Raw genomic sequence first — 17,754 nt, 5'->3', positions numbered from 1 at the left:
GAAGGAAGTGGATCCCTGCTGCAGCCTCCCTGAGATGCCAAAAAACTGAGTCGGCTTGCTTTCTCAGAAGGGAGGCTGATGGTGTGGAGCAAGTTATCAGCCCTGGTCACCAGCTGCCTGTAAATAGACTGAGTGCTGTTGTGGGGACACAGTGGGAGTGAGACCGGCCTTTAGGACTACGGGCTGCATGGGATCAGGGTGAGGACTGTGACTGCCAGCTTTCACCTACTTCCCTGGCGACTTGGCAGAGGCAGCCATAATCTACCTGGGAACCTAATTCCATTGGACTGGGAACCACACCCCAATTCCCCACAGCAGCTGCAGCAAGCCCTGCCCAAGGAGAGTCTGACCTCAGACACACCTATCCCTGCCCCCACACAGTGGTCTTTCTCTACCCACCCTGGTTGCTGAAGACAAAGGACATAATCTCTTGGAAGTTCTATGGCCCTGCCCACTGCCTAAGAAACCTGAATATATAACCAGGCAAGCCTAGGGCAAGTTTGCTTCATCCCTATAATACCATAGCAGATGCACTCCTGAAAGCCCCACCTCCTGGCTGTAGGCCAACCAAAACAAAACCAGTGTACTAAACAAAAATACAACCAAGGTCCCTCACAGAGTCCACTTCACTCCCCTTCTGCCTCCACTGGAGCAGGTGCTGGTATCTATGGCTGAAAGACCTGAAGATGGATCACATCACAGGACTCTTTGCAGACACTCCCCAGTACCAGCCCAGGGCCCAGTAGCTCTGCTGGGTGGTTAGACTCAGAAGAGCAAAAACAATTGCTGCAGTTCAGCTCTCAGAAAGCCCCATCCCTAGGGGAAGGGGGAGAACACCATATCAAGGGAATACTATGTGGGACAAAAGAATCTGAACAGCAGCCCTTGAGTCCCAGATCTTCCCTCTGATATAGTCTACCCAAATGAGAAGGAACTAGGAAAAGCAATTCTGGTAATATGACAAAACAAGATTATTAAACACTATTAAAGATCACACCAGCTCACCAGCAATGGATCCAAACCAAGATGAAATCTCTGAACTGCCAGAAAAAGAATTCAGAAAGTCAAGTATTAAGCTAATCAAGGAGGCACCAGAGAAAGGTGAACTCCAACTTAAAGAAATCAAAAACATGACACAGGATATGAAAGAAAAATTCTTCAGTGAAATAGAGAGCATAAATAAAAATCTATCACAACTTCTTGAAATCAACGACATACTTAGAAAAATGCAAAATGCACTGGAAAGTCTCAGGACTATAACTGGACAAGCAGAAGAAAAAACTTCAGAGCTTGAAGATGAGGCTTTTGAATTAATCAAATTCATCAAAGACAAAGAAAAAAGAAATTACAAAATGAACAAAGCTTCTAAGAAGTTTGGGACTAGGTTAAGTGTCCAAACCTAAGAATAATTGGTGTTCCTGAGGAAGAAGAGAAATCCAAAAGTCTAGAAACCATATTTGAGGGAATAATCAAGGAAAACTTCTCTGGCCCTGCTAGAGATCTAGATATCCAAATACAAGAAGCTCAAAGAACACCTGGGAAATTCACTGCAGAAAGAACATCACCTAGGCATATAGTCATCAAGTTATCTAAAGACAAAGGAAAGATTCTTAAGAGCTATGAGCAAAAGCACCAGGTAACCTATAAAGGAAAACCTATCAGACTAACAGCAGATTTCTCAGCAGAAACCCTACAAGCTAGAATGGTTTGGGGTCCTATTTTTAACCCCTTTAAACAAAACAATGATTAGCAAAAATTTTGTATCTAGCAAAACTAAGCTTCATAAGTGAAGATAAGATACAGTCTTTTTGAGACAAACAAATGCTGAGAGAATTCACCACTATCAAGTTGGCATTACAAGAATGGCTAAAAGAATCTCTAAATTTTGAAACAAATCCTCAAAATACACCAAAATAGAACTTCCTCAAAGGATAAATCTCACAGGACCTATATAACAATAACACAATTAAAAAATAGTATTCAAGCAACATATAGCATGATGAATAGAATAGTACCTCATATCTCAATACTAATGTTGAATGTAAATGGCCTAAATGCTCCACTTAAATGATACAGAATGGCAGGATAGATAAGAATTCATCAGCCAAGTTTCTACTGTATTCAGGACACCCACCTAACACATAAGGACTCACATAAACTTAAGGCGAAGGGGTAGAAAAAGATATTCCATGCAAATGGACACCAAAAGTAAGCAGGAGTAACTATTCTTATATCAGACAAAACAAACTTTAAAGCAACAACACTTTAAAAGAGAAAAAGAAGGACATTATATAATAATAAAAGGACTAGTCCAACAGTAAAATATCGCAATTCTAAATATATATGCATCAACAGTGGAGCTCCCAAGTTTATAAAGCAATTACTACTGGACCTAAGAAATGAGATAGATGGCAACAGAATAATAGTGGGAGAATTTAATACTCCACTGACAGCACTAGACAGGTCATCAAGGTAGAAAGTCAACAAAGAAACAATGGACTTTTTTAAACTATACCCTACAACAAATTGACTTAACAGACATTTACAGAACATTCTACTCAACGACTGCAGATTATACAGTCTATTCATCAGCACATGGGGCATTCTCCAAGATAGACCATATGATGGGGCACAAAACAAGTCTCAGTAAATTTAAGAAAAATCAAAATTATATCAAGTACTCTTTCAGACCACAGTAGAATAAAATTGGAAATTAACTCCAAAAGGAATCCTCAAAACCAAGCAAATACATGGAAATTAAATAACCTGCTCCTGAATATTCATTGAGAAAACAATGAAATCAATCATTGAGAAAACAATGAAATCAATTCAAAAATTCTTTGAATTGAACGATAACAATGACACAACCTATCAAAACCTCTGGGATACAGCAAAAGCAACGCTAAGAGGAAAGTTCATAGTATTAAATGTCTACATCAAAAAGTCTGAAAGAGCACAAAATACTAGCTAACCGAATCCAACAGCATACCAAAAAGATAATCCACCATGATCAAGTGATTTTCATACCAGGGATGCAGGTATGATTTAACATCCACAAGTTAATAAATGTGATACACCACATAAACGGAATTAAAAACAAAAATCAGAAGATCATCTCAATAGATGCAGAAAAAGCATTTAACAAATTCCAGCATCCCTGTATGGTAAAAACCCTTAGCAAAACTGGCACAGAATGGACATATCTTAAGGTAATAAAAACCATCTATGACAAACCCACAGCCAACATTATACTGAACGGGGAAAAGTTGAAAGCATTACCCCTGAGAAATGAATCAAGACAAGGATGCCCATTTTCACCACTTCTTTTCAACATAGTACTGGAAGTCCTAGTCAGAACAATCAGGCAAGAGAAAGAAATAAAGGGCATTCAAATTGGCAAAAAGGAAGTTAAACTGTCGCTGCTTGTTTATGATATGATTGTATACCTAGAAAACCCTAAAGACTCATGTAATAAGCTCCTAAAGCTGGTAGATGAATTCAGCAAAGTTTCAGGATACAAAATTAATGTAGATAGATCAGTAGCTCTACTATACACCAACAGCAAACAAGCTGAGAATCAAATCAAGAACTCAACCCCTTTTACAATAGCAAAAAATAAAATAAAATACTTAGGAATATACCTAGTGAAGGAGGTCAAAAATCTCTACAAGGAAAACTGCAAATCATTGCTGAATGAAATCATAGATGACACAAACAAATGGAAACAGAATCCATGCTCAGGGATGGGTAGAATGAATATTGTGAAAATGACCATACTGCCAAGTGCAATCTACAAATTCAATGCAATTCCCATCAAAATACCACCATCATTCTTCACAGAGCTAGAAAAAAAATCCTAAAATTCATATGGAACCAAAAAAGAGCCCACATAGTCAAAGCAAGACTAAGCAAAAAGAAAAAAAAAAGGAGACCTCCCATTGCTCAACTTCAAACTATAGTACCAGGCTATAGTTACCAAAACAGCATGGTACTGGTATAAAAATAGGCACATTGACCAATGGAACAGAATAGAGGGGAAAACAAGAAATAAAGCCAAATACTTACAGCCAACTGATCTTTGACAAAACAAACAGAAACATAAAGTGGGAAAATGATACCCTATTCAACAAATGGTGCTGAGATAATTGGCAAGCCACACAAAGAAGGAATCTTGATCTTCATCTCTCACCTTATACAACAAAAATCAACTAAAGTTGGATCAAAAACTTAAATCTGAGACCTGAAACCATAAAAATTCTAGAAGATAACATTGGAAAAACCCTTTTAGACATTGGCTTAGGCAAAGACTTCATGATCAAGAAACCAAAAGCAAATGTAACAAACAAATAGATGGGATTTAATTAAACCAAAAAGCTTCTGCACAGCAAAAGAAATAATGGCATTTGCAGCAAACTGGATAAAATTGGAGACTATTATTCTAAATGAAGTAACTCAGAAATGGAAAACCAAACATTGTATAGTCTCACTCATGTGGGAGCTAAGCTATAAGGATGCATAGGTATAAGAATGATACACTGGACTTTGGGAACTCAGGGAAAGGGTGGGAGTAGGGTGAGGAATAAAAGACTACACATTGGGTACAGTGTACACTGCTTGCATTATGGGTGCACCAAAATCACAGAAGTCACCACTAAAGAACTTATTCATGTAACCAAATACCACCTGTTCCCCAAAATCCTACTGAAATTTAAAAAAATTTAAAAGTCATGCCACATAATCTCATAAAATGGTGTGAACAACCCTATGCCATTTTTCTTTTTTCCCCTCTTTTCTTTACTGTTTTAAACAAAATAATTTCACCCGTCAAAAATATCAGCAAAAGATATCAGACTCTCAATATGAAGTTCTCAAAGCACATTAATCCAAACTTAAAATTCAGAGTCAACATCAATGAATGTAATATCTATTAAAGAAGGTGCTCCTTTTTTCCAGTAATTCAGGTTTTCAACCAAAAAACTAATAAATTCCACATACACTATACTAGAAAAATTACATAGTATTAGAATGTCTATGTTTTTCATTATACATATGATAAAATGAAATTCCAAAAAGGAAAGTTATTTCCTCAAGGTCATAACATAGTTGTAAGATTTGTGACTGCCCCAACCTGAGTATTAATCAGCAAAAGCAAAAGTAGATGTTCTTCAGCTTTATGAGCTAATATCAGATCATTAACTTGTCTGTCACCACCCAAACATGTCATTCAACAACTGTATTAGTTACTTATTGCAGAAATGACATACCATCATTCTCCTATACACTATTGGTCACACAGTCTGATGCTGATACAATGGGAAGGGGTCACAACAGGGTGTGACTTTTAGACAGAGACCATTAGATACAATGGGAAGAGGTTCAAAAGGGTGTGAATACCAGGCAGAAGCCATTAGAGGCCATCTTGGAAACTGCCTACCAAAATAAACATCTCAAAACCCAGGGGATTTTCTCATATGTGGAAAGACTTTTAGCAAATCTTACTTTCTTGATCCCCAGATCACTCAGAACCCTTCTTGAAAAACACTTTCAACACTCTCCTAGATTCAATCTGATTGTCTCATAATTGATAGAATAAGAACAGCATCCATTGTGGATGCCTCACTCATATATTTATTTACTAAATGGCATAATACTGTATACCAGGAAGTCTCCTGGGGACTGAGAATACAATAGTGAAGAACGTGTCATTTCTGCTGTAAAACCATTTGAGACTAGAGATATAGAAAAGAAAACTGGATAGGGAGGAGAGAGAGGGAATACAATAAGAAGAAAAGAATAAAGAAGGTCAAAGAAACAATGGGGAAGAGAAAGAAAGAGGTAAGGCCGGGAAGGAAAATGGAGTGGAGATAGAAACCAATATTGATGGGAAATAAATTCAATCATGAAAATATTTGCTACATTAAAATTAAAATACTGAAGTTTGAAAAGAAAGTAGGAAGATTTTTGCTTAACATGTGCCTCCATATGCTCAATATACAGTTCATTAACTAAATTTAGAAACTGTGTCTAAACGTTTGCCTTTCTAATATGCAAAAAAACTCACACCTCAATTCAGAGGTTCTCAAGTCTTTCAGTAAAGACACTGACAAAAGCACCAGACGCTCTTTTCCAAAAGACAATTTAAAAATGTGTGCATACACATATACACAGACACAAATTTCACAGTCCATGGGCCTAAAGTTAGGAACTCCCAATCTTAAAAATATAAAGTAACATTTTAAACTGTTGTCCGTGTTAGCTGTCTTTGTGAATATTCAGGATATACTCTAGTGCAAGACTTGCTGGATCTTTATGAAATGAAATGTTTCACCAAGATAAGGCAGAATATTAGGGGATTTTGCTCTTTAGAGTATTTTTCCAGGCTGAGGAGTCTCAGTCTGAATGGAAGAACTCAGGGTCGTAAAGACAGGAGTAAAGAGCCTCATGTCAGGGCCGGGCATGGTGGCTCAGGCCTGTAATCCCAGCACTTTGGGAGGCCGAGGCCAGCAGATCACCTGAGATCGGGAGTTCAAGACCAGCCTGACCAACATGGAGAAACCCTGTCTCTACTAAAAATACAAAATTAGCTGGGCACGGTGGTGCATGCCTGTAATCCCAGCTACTCAGGAGGCTGACGCAGGAGAATTCCTTGAACCCGGAGGCAGAGGTTGCAGTGAGCCAAGATTGCACTGAGCCGAGAATGTGCTGAGTCGAGATTGTGCCATTGCACTCCAGCCTGGGCGACAAGAGCGAAACTCTATCCAAAAAAAGAAAGAAAGAAAAAGCCTCATGTCCAAAAACAAGCTCAGGTCTAAGTTAACCAATGTAGATGTTAGAGCCATGTAGTCCCATTTCTTCATTTTACAGATGGGAAAAGTGAAGACCCAGTGACGGATGAGGATATGGTGACCTAAAATCCAACACTGAGCAAGCACCCAGGACCTAAATAACCATGGTACATATTGCAGGAGACTTATCCACAAGTGTCAAGATCAGACTTGGTAAACTAATGTTAAACCCTCCACTACAGAAGGGGAGTGCTAAGTGAACTCAGATTAGCTACAGATGTCTCAGTCAAGCAGGCTGAGGAGTGGACCTTGGATCAAGCAAAGGAGAGGGTATAAAATCAGGCAGACAGTTATTGGGGCATCACTTAGTAGACACTTCTGTGAATCTTCATTTAATAGTCTGAATTTCCTCCCTTTCAAAAGGCACTACAACAAATTTACTATGCAGTGCAGTGATTTTATACTTTGAGACAAATGGAAGCTTGAGTTTGAAAGCCAAATTCTCCCTTGGAATTATAATTGAAATTCTCCAATATGCCTATAATCCTGGTATGCTGCCATTTAAGTCTGGTACTTATGCCTAGAAAACTTGGCAAATGTTATCAAAAGCAGGTAAGCAAATTGCTCCTATTACCATCTCTAACACTAATTAGTTAGAACTAACTTGAGGAGGCACCGTGTCAGAGCTTTGCCAGACAGCAATGCCTAGTTACATAAAATCATCCCTGAAAACATGCACTGCTGTTGGAACAGTTGCAGACTGATGTTGAAGAAAGCTGTGGTGTCATATCAGGTTACTTTCCATAAGCTTTGCATGAAATCTTCTAAGTATAAACCAGCTGTAGAATGCTTAGTGCTCCACCAGGATTTTGGGGGGCTAGGGAGGGAGCACTTACCTTATCCCCATTCCTCCTCAACTCTTCATGGTTAAAAAAAAAGAAGAAGAAAGAAAGAAAAAGAAAGAGAGAGGGAGATTCTAAGAGTTTAAAACCCATTCACCAGCTTTTATGCCCTATCACAAGTTTAAAAAAAAAAAAAAGGTATAGGTATAGCTTGTCAACATAATGCCAAATTGGCTGGTGTTCTCCCTTTCCATTGAATTCTTCCTACTAGTTTGATCTCTGCCTGCATTTTGTTTTCTGAAATTCCCAGTGACCTTTTGCAAAGGCAAATGGGTCATAGTGCATGTCAGGCAGGATTGCACTGTGCTGACCTGGTGAGAGCCAATGAACCTAGCACTACATTTTTCTACTTTGCTTTGTTCTTCAACCTGAAACAAATGCCATAAAATACTTGATTTAAGAAGTTAGTATATATATGGTAAACCATCAGGTTCAAAATATGCAAAATAAAAAATTTTTATAGTTTACGTTAGTTCAAGTAAATTTCCAAAATGTCACTAGATACAGTAGAAAACTGATGAAATGGATAAGAAAGCAATAAATTTGATTCACAGAAATCTAAAGTGGATGTAGCTTGCTTATTTTTGTTGCCATATGGTTTTCTATTTATGAATCTACTACAATTGATTTATCCAGTTCCTTCCCATTTGGAGCAACTGTGAAAAATATTATTATAAATATTCTTGCACAAGAATCTTGATTTACATATACCCCAGTGTTTCTATATTATATACAGAAGAGAGGAATTTCTGGTATATTACCCAGCATTATGCCAGGGGGATTTTCCAAAACGGTTGTACTGAATTTTGCACGTATCAGTAGTATATAAAAATTCTTACTGCTCTTAATACCTAATGTAGATGACAGGTTAATGGGTGCAGCAAACCACCATGGCATGTGTATACCTATGTAACAAGCCTGTGCATTCTGCACATGTATCCCAGAACTTAAAGCATAATAATAACAATAATAAAATGAGCTTATTTTGAAGTCCTTACATCTTCCTTAGAGAAAGGGGTAAGTACATGGCCACAGGCTTCACAAGTCCTGCTACTGCTGTGCTTGTGTCTGCACACAGATGCTCCCACACAGAGGACAGACAGTAAACATGACAGTCTTCCTATGAAATTACACAATTTACCCACACACACACACAAAAAATTCTTACTGCTTTTCATCCTCACACATAGTGTTGCTCCATTTTTTTTAATCTGGTGGATGTATTACATAGTAGTTTTCATTTGCATGTTCCTGATTACAAATGAGGTGGTATATTTTTAAATATAACTTTTAACCAATGAATTTCCTTCTTTTTGAAATGTCCATTTAAGTATTTTTCCAATTTTCCTATTGAGCTATGTATCTTTTTCCTATTGATTTATATCTACTCAAAACCACATGAATGAATTTCATAGCTATAATACTGAGCAAAACCATCAAAATACAAAATAATATAAACGTATGTTTTCATTTGTATATAGTTCAAAAACAGGCAAAAAATGGACTATTTTGTTTACTAAGGCACAAAAAGTTGTGATGGTATTTTTTAAAGCAAGGAAATAATTCCTACAAAATTCAGGGGAGGTTCCTTCTGACTCTAAATAGGTGGTACTTGGAGGAAATAGACTCGGTTTCCTGAGTTGTCATGGTTCTGATATTTGGTCATGAAATCTGCCAGTGCCCCGGCTCTTGAACACTGAAAATAAATCAAATAAAAAATTTTACTTAGGCTGGACGTGGTGGCCCACACCTGTAATCCCAGCACTTTGGGAGGCTCAGGCAGGCAGATCACAAGGTCAAGAGATCGAGATCATCCTGGCCAACATGGCAAAACCTCACCTCTACTAAAAATAAAAAAATTAGCTGGGCATGGTGGCGTGCACCTGTAGTCCCAGCTACTTGGGAGGCTGAGGCAAAAGAATCGCTTGAACCAAGGAGGTGGAGGTTACAGTGAGCTGAGATCCTGCCACTGCACTCCAGACCAGTGACAGAGCGAAACTCCGTCTCAAAAAAAAAAAAAAAAAAAAATTAGCTGGCTTGGTGGCACACGCCAGTAATCCCAGCTACTTGGGAGGCTGAGGCAGGAGAATCGCTTGAATCCAGGAGGCAGAGGTTGCAGTGAGCCAGGACTGCGCCACTGCACTCCAGCCTGGGTGACAGAATGACACTCTGTCTGCAAAAAATAAAAAATAAAAAAAGAAGGATTTTCATATGATTATATGTATAGATAAGTATCAAAAAGAATGGGAAACGGCAAATAAGAAGGAGTTACCCTTTATTTTTACAATGACACATTATTTTTCTAGTTTAAAATACACACTCAATTATACAATTTACACACTTACTTGAGAAGGCTTATACATATCACTGAATGTATACTTTTCTCTCCCCACGGCCCAGTAGGATGGGAGGAAACTGTGAAGCAGATTTGGAGTAGGCTGATTTGAGCTTTATGTATATAATTTAGTGCAACTTTAAATTGGAATATAGGGTAATATCTAGAGCAATCACTAAGAAAAATATTTTTAAAACATATACAAAGAAATATATGCACACTACAGATAAGGAAAAATGTAACACTAAAAATTATTTCAGTAACCCACAGAAAGGTAAGAAAAGAGAAAGAGAGAAACAAAAACAAGACAAACAAAACAATAAAGTGGCAGCCTTAAATCCTGACATCAAAAATTACATTAAATATGAAGGGCTTAAAGACACCAATTAAAATATAAATGCTTTATATTAAAAAAAATTATCAGAATATAGTTCAAAATGACTCAGCTATCTGCTGTCTACAAGAAATTCATTTCAAATATACTGATATAAGTAGGTAAAAAGTAAATAGAAGAAAAATATATATACCATGAAAACAACACAAAAAAGCTATATAGCTATATGAATAGCAGATAAAGTAGACTTCAGAGAAAAGAAAAAAAATTACTAAGTACAGAAAGGAACATGACATTATGATAAAAGACTTAATATACCCAAAAAAGACATGAAATCTTTAATGTATCAAACTTAAAAACTTCGACAATCAAGATAAAAAGGATGATAAGAAGACAACTTATAACTTTTGAGCAACTAATACATACTGCTAATAAGTGTTAGACCCTGATTCAAACACTTTACATCTATTATCTCATTTAATCTTCACCAAAAGAAAAGCAAATACATTATTATCTCCATTCTGCATACAACATAATTAAGGGCTCTAAAGAGTTTAAGCATCTTGCCCAAGGTTACACAGTTAGCAATCCTTAGGCCAAATTATTTTTACTCTTCGTTCTGCCTCCATCAAGGTTTGTCTCCAAACACTTCAAAAATAAACAGTGTGATCATCATATCTAACACTGCTGTCCAACATTTACTCTTCTTGGTCATAAAGACAGAGTATTTTTAGTGGTCAACAAACACTGGATTCTAAATAAGTCATAGGAATAAAGTGGCTCTAGAAAACATCAGTAAATACAAAAGAGCCTGGAGCAGGAAGCAGTTAATTATGGGAAAGCTGGAAGTAACATCATGGCCACAGTGACCTCAACAGTGTGAAGGCTGCCATATAAGTTTGGGAAAGCAGGGCCCTGTACAACTCCAGGGATTCCGTTAACATAGAGACTAAATTAGACTATCATATAAAAGGCACCACCTGGAATCACAGTACACAGCATGCCCTGCCACTTATAGTATTTCTGACAGTAATTATACTGTCTGAAAGTAATAAAGTCTGCTAAGAAGCTCTTGGCATTCAGAGCACCCACCCACCTGGATCAGCAGTCTGAACTCCACTTTGCAGCGACTATAGTGAAGTGAGGACCTCCTTGCTCCATGCCCAGGCATATCTCCAGCATTGGAGCACCTGCTCACGTGGATTAGCAGCCTGAATCTCCCCACCCTTCCTGTGCAGAGATTGTGGTGCAGCAGGACCCTCTATGCTCCACGCCCAGGAAGATCTCCAGACATCTGGAACACCCATTCTTCTGGAACAGGAGTTTAGGCTGCCCCACCCTCATGCAGAGACTTGAAGCCAGAGATTTCCCCAGCTCCATGCCTATGCCCACTTCTGAAAACTTGGTGGCCACTCACTGGATCTCCTTCTTGGTGCTGGTGCTTGTGCCTGCCATCAGGGAACCTGTAGGCAGGCTTGCCTAATCTGGCCCTGCCTATCTTCATCCTTTTCTACAGGGTTTATCAGGGAGCTCAGGCCACTATTCACTTCACGGATCAGCCCATTGCCTGAGGCTGGCTCTCAACAGAGTCTCCCAGTAAAAAAAGATCCAGTATATACTCATCCACATTGGCCATAGCCAGTTCTTATCTGTAAGCGCCATCTACTGGCCTATGGATCAAACTGCACAGTCCAATATAAAACCTGCTGACAGAAGTGCATAGGACTGTAGAAGCAAAGCCAAAAGACTCTACCCAACACTCTCTACAGTCACACCCCATAGGCAAAGAGGAAAAGTGAAAGAAAAAAAAAAGGAAAGAAAGACACATGAAAATAATTACATAAATTGGAAGTGCCAGTGTCTCGAGATGACAAGGAAAAAGGGCAAGAGTTCTGTCATCATGAAAAACCTGAATATTGTGACACCACCAAAGAATCACATCAGCTCTGCAGCAGTGGTCCCTAAAGAAAATGAAAACTCAAAAATGACAGAAAATGTGAAGCATGGATTGCAAGAAAGCTTAATGAGATCCAAGACAGTTAAAAATCAACACAGAGAAACTTCTCAACAATTCAGGAAAGGAAGGAAGAGATACGCATCTTAAAAAGAAATGCATCAGAGCTTCTGGAATTGAAAAAACTCAGAGCTTGAACTGGTTCTTCAAACTAGCACATTCAGTCAAAAATTTTTTGAAAATTTTAAAACAATGAAACTTAAGACTTACTGGCATACCTGTGAGAGAAGGAGAAAAAGTAAACAAACTGGAAAACATATTTAAGGCAATAATTCAAGAAAATTTATTTTATCTTGCTATAGAGATAGACATCCAAACACAAGAAATTAAGAGAATACCTGTGATATACAATGCAAAACAAACATCACAAAGGCATATAGATACCAGACTGTCCAAGGTCAAAGCTAAAGAAAAAATCTTAAAGGCAGCTAGAGAAAATGGTCAGATCACATACAAAGCAAACCCCATCAGACTAACAATGATCTTTTCAGCAGAAACCTGACAGCCAGAAGAGACTACAGGCCTATTTTCAGCATCCCTAAGGAAAAGAAATTCTAACCAAGAATTTCATTTCTCCCCAAAATAAGCTTCAAAAGAGAAGGAGAAATAAAATCTTTTCCAGACAAGCGAATGCTAAGGGGATTCATTACCACTACGCCAGCCTCATAAGAGATTCTTAAGTGAGTTCTAAACATGGAAATGAAAGAAAGATACTTGCTACCACAAAAATAAATTTACGTACATAGTCCTATTATGGAAACAGAAAATAAAAAAAGATCAGGGGTCACCATTCTTATATCAGCCAAAACAGACTTTAAACCAAGAGTAAAAAAAGATAAAGAAATGTAATATATAATGATAAAGGATTCGATACAACAAGAAGACTTAACAATTCTAAATATATATGCACCAAACGTTGGATGACCCAGATTCATAAAACAAGTACTTTTAGACCTTCAAAAGTATTTACACAGCCACATAATAATAGTGTGGAATTTCAACATTCCACTGACAGAATTGGACAGATCATTGCGGCAGAAAACTGACAAGGAAACTCTGGACCTAAATTAAACACTTGCACAATTGGACCTAATAGACATCTAAAAAGTAGCAAACACACCTACATCAAGAAGTTACAAAGACCTCAATTTAACAATCTAATACTAGATCTAGAGCAATTTGAAAAACAAGAACAAAGTAACCCCAAAGCTAGCAGAAGAAAACAAATAACTATAATTGGAGCAAGACTGAACAAAATTGAAAGGCAAAAATTCATACAAAGGATCAAATAAAGCAAAAGTGGGTTCTCTGAAAGAATAAATAAACAAGATCAATTAACCATTAGCTAGATTAACACAGAAAAAATGAGAGAAAACCCAAACATGCAGAATCAGAAATAACGACTGATCTCACAGAAATATAAAGGATCCTCAGAAACTATTATGAACACCTCTGTCCACACAAATTAGAAAATCTAGAGGAAATGGACAAATTCCTGCAAAGACTGAATTGAAAAGAACTTGAAACCCCGAACATATCAACATTGACTTCAGAAATTAAATCAGTAATTAAAAACCTACCAAAAATAATAAAGCCCTTGACGAGATGGATTCACAGCCAAAATATACAGACATACAAAGAAGAGCTGGTAAGAATATTGCTGAAACTGTTCTAAAGAATTGTGAAGGCGGGACTCCACCCTACCTGATTCTGTGAAGCCAGAATTACCCTGATAGCAAAATCTGGCAAAGACACAATACAAAAAGAAAACTATAGACCAATATTCATGATGAATATAGATAGAAAAATCCTCCACAAAATACTAGCAAACAGAATCCAGCAGCACGTCAAAAAGTTAATTCACCGTAATGAAGTAGGCCTTATTTCTTGCATATGAAGTTGGTTCAACATAAGCAAATCAATAAATGTGATTCACCATATATACAAAACTAAAAACAAAAACCATACAATCCTCCCAATAGATACATAAAATGTTTTCAATAAAAGCTAACATATTTTCATGATAATTCTCAACAAACTAAGCAATGAAGGAACATAACTCAAAATAATAACAGCCATCTATGACAAAACCTTAGTCAACATCATACTGAGTAGGAAAAGCTGGAAGATTTCCCCCTTGAGAACTGGCAGAAGAAAAGGATGTCCTCTCTCACCATTCCTATTCAACATAGCACTGTAAGTGATAGCAACAGCAATCACGCACTAGAAAAAAAGCATCCAAATAAGAAAAGAAAAAGTCAAACTATCTCTCTTCATTGATGATATAATCCTATACCTAGAAAATCCTAAAGACTGCCAAAAGGCTTCTGGAACTGATAAACAACTTCAATAAAGTTCCAGGATACAAAATCAACGTACAAAAATCAGCAGCATTTCTATACACCAATAACATTCAAGCTGACAGCCAAATTAAGAATGCAATTATATTTATACTAGCCACCAAAAAATAATAAAATATCTAGAAATACACCTAACCAAATAGGATCTCTACAATGGGAATTTAAAAACATTGCTGAAAGAAATCAGAGATGATATAAACAAATGGAAAAACCTTCCACACTTATGAATTGGAAGAATCAATATTGCTAAAATGGCCATACTGCCCAAAGCAATCTACAAACTTAACAATATCCCTATTAAACAACATCAATTTTCAAATAATTAGAAATAAATATTCTAAAATTCAAACAGAACCAAAAAAAGAGGTCAAATAGCCAATGCAATCCTACACAAAAAGAACAAACCCAGATTCATCACATTACCTGAATTTAAACTATACTGTACTATAAGCCTACAGTAACCAAAGCAACATAATATTGGTACAAAAACTGACATATAGACCAAAGGAAGAGAATAGAGAAACCAGAAATAAAGCCACACACATACAGCCATGTGATATTCAACAAAGCTGTCAAAAATAAACAATGAAAAAAGGATTCCCTGTCCAATAAACGGTACTGAGATAACTGCCTAGCCATATGCAAAAGAATGAAACTGGATCCCTACCTTTCACCATATACAAAAATTAATTAAGATTGATTAAAGATTTAAATGGAAGACCTCAAACTGTAAAAATCCTAGAAGAAAACTTACAAAATACCATTCTGGACATTCGACTTAGCAAAGAATTTATGATTAAGTCCTCAAAAGCAGTTGTAATGAAAACAAAAATTGACAAGTGGGATCTAATTAAACTAAAGAGCTTATGCACAGCAAAAGAAACTATCAACAGAGAAAACAGACAACCTACAGAATGGGATAAAATATTTGCAAACATTGCATCTGACAAAGGTCTAATTTCCAGAATCCATAAGGAACTTAAACAATTCAACAAGCAAAAGATTAATAACCCTAATAAAAATGGGCAAAGGGCATGAACAGACATTTCTCAAAAGAAGACATGCAGATGACTGACACACATATGAATATCACTAATCATCAAAGAAATGGGAATCAAAACCACAATGAGTTACACTAGTCAGAATGGCTATTACTGAAAAGTCAAAAAATAACAGATGCTGGCAAGGTTGTGGAGAAAGGGAAATGCTTATATACTGTGGAAATATAAACTAGTGCATCCATTATGGAAAGCAGTTTGAAATTTTCTCAAAGAACTTAAAATAGAATTACCATTTGACCCAGCAATCCCATTACTGGGTATATACCGAAAGGAAAATAAATCATTCTACCAAAAAGACACTTATACTTGTATGTTCACTGCAGCACTACTCACAATAGCAAATATACGGATCCAACCTAGGTGTCCATGAACAGTGGATTAGAAAATGAAAATATGGTGCATGGAATACTACATAGCTGTGAAAAAGAATGTAGTACCCACCTTAGCAGCACATATACTATTAATAACATTGGAAAAATACAGAGAAGGTTAGCATGGCCCCTGTGTGAGGATGACATGCAAATTTGTAAAGCATTGCATATTTTTTATAACACAATTGGAGGTATGAACAGCAGAGTATACTAGCCTGAGGAAAAAAAGAATCTCAGAGCTTGATGACCAGTTCTTCGAAACAACTCAGACCAAAATGAAGAAAAAAGTATTTAAAAAAAGGAACAAAACCTATCCAGCCAAACCAAGTTTCATGAGAAAAGGAGAGATAAAATCCTTTTTAGACAAGAACATGGTAAGGCAATTTATTACCACCAAACTGGCCTGAGAAAAGGTGCTTAAGGGAGTGCTAAACATGATAACAGAAGACCAATACAGGCCACCACAAAAACACAATTAAGTACATAGACTATTGACACTATAAAGCAACTACACAGTCAAGTGTACATAACAGCCAGCTAACAGTATGGTAACAGGATCAAATCCACCAATATCAATATTAACCTTGAATATAAATGGACCATACACCCCACTTAAAAGGCAGAGTGTCAAGTGAATAATGAAGCAAGACCCAACTGTATGATGTCTTCAAGAGATCCATCTTACATGCAAGGACACTCATAGGCTCAACATAAAGAGGTGAGAAAAATCTGTCTAGCAAATGGAAAACAAAAAAGACAGCAGTGGTTGCTAGTCTTATTTCAGACAAAACAGTCTTTAAACCAACAATGATCAAAAAGGACAAAGAAGGGCATTACATAATGATAAAGCATTCAATTCAACAAGAAGACTTAACTCTCTTAAATATATATGCACTCAACACTGGAGAACCCAGATTCACGAAACACATTCTTAGAGACTTGAGATACTTAGATAATCACACAATAATAGTAAGAGACTTCAACAGCTCACGGATAGTATTAGACAGATTACTGAGGCAGAATATTAACAAAGATACTTGGGACATAAACTCAACATTTCACCAAATGGACCTAATGGATATCTACAGAATACTCCACCTGACAAAAATAGAATCTACACTCTTCTAATCTGCACATGGCATATATTCTAACATCAATGACACACTCAGCCATGAAACAACTGTCAACAAATTCAAAAAAGATGAAATCATACTAACCACATGCTTGGACCACTGCACAGTAAAAATAACAATCAATACCAAGAAGATCTCTCAAAAGCATACAATTACATGGAAATTTAAAAATGTGCTTCTGAGTGACTTTTGAATGAAGAATAGAAATAAGGCAGACATCAAGAAATTCTTTGGAACTAATGAAAACAAAGTTGCAACATACCAGACTCTCTGGAACACAGCTAAAGCAGTTTCAAGAAGAAAGTTTATAGTGCTAACACCCACATCAAAAAGTTAGAAAGATCTCAAATTAACAATCTAATGACACACCTTGAGGAACTATAAAAAAGAGCAAAACCAACCCCAAAGCTAGTGGAAGAAAATAAGTAACAAATATCAGTGCCGAACTGAATAAAATGG

General features: G+C 36.8%; 1 pseudogene; it reads left to right on the top strand.

Annotated features, from left to right (window-relative positions):
* The first annotated feature begins 16,239 nt into the window (after nt 1-16,239).
* On the top strand, nt 16,240-16,337 carry LOC112208745 (U6 spliceosomal RNA; annotated as a pseudogene).
* Nucleotides 16,338-17,754: the final 1,417 nt, after the last annotated feature.

This window comes from Pan troglodytes, chromosome 2, assembly GCF_028858775.2.
Source record: "Pan troglodytes isolate AG18354 chromosome 2, NHGRI_mPanTro3-v2.0_pri, whole genome shotgun sequence".
NCBI lineage: Eukaryota > Metazoa > Chordata > Mammalia > Primates > Hominidae > Pan > Pan troglodytes.
This window is presented reverse-complemented; position numbering and strand designations above follow the sequence as displayed.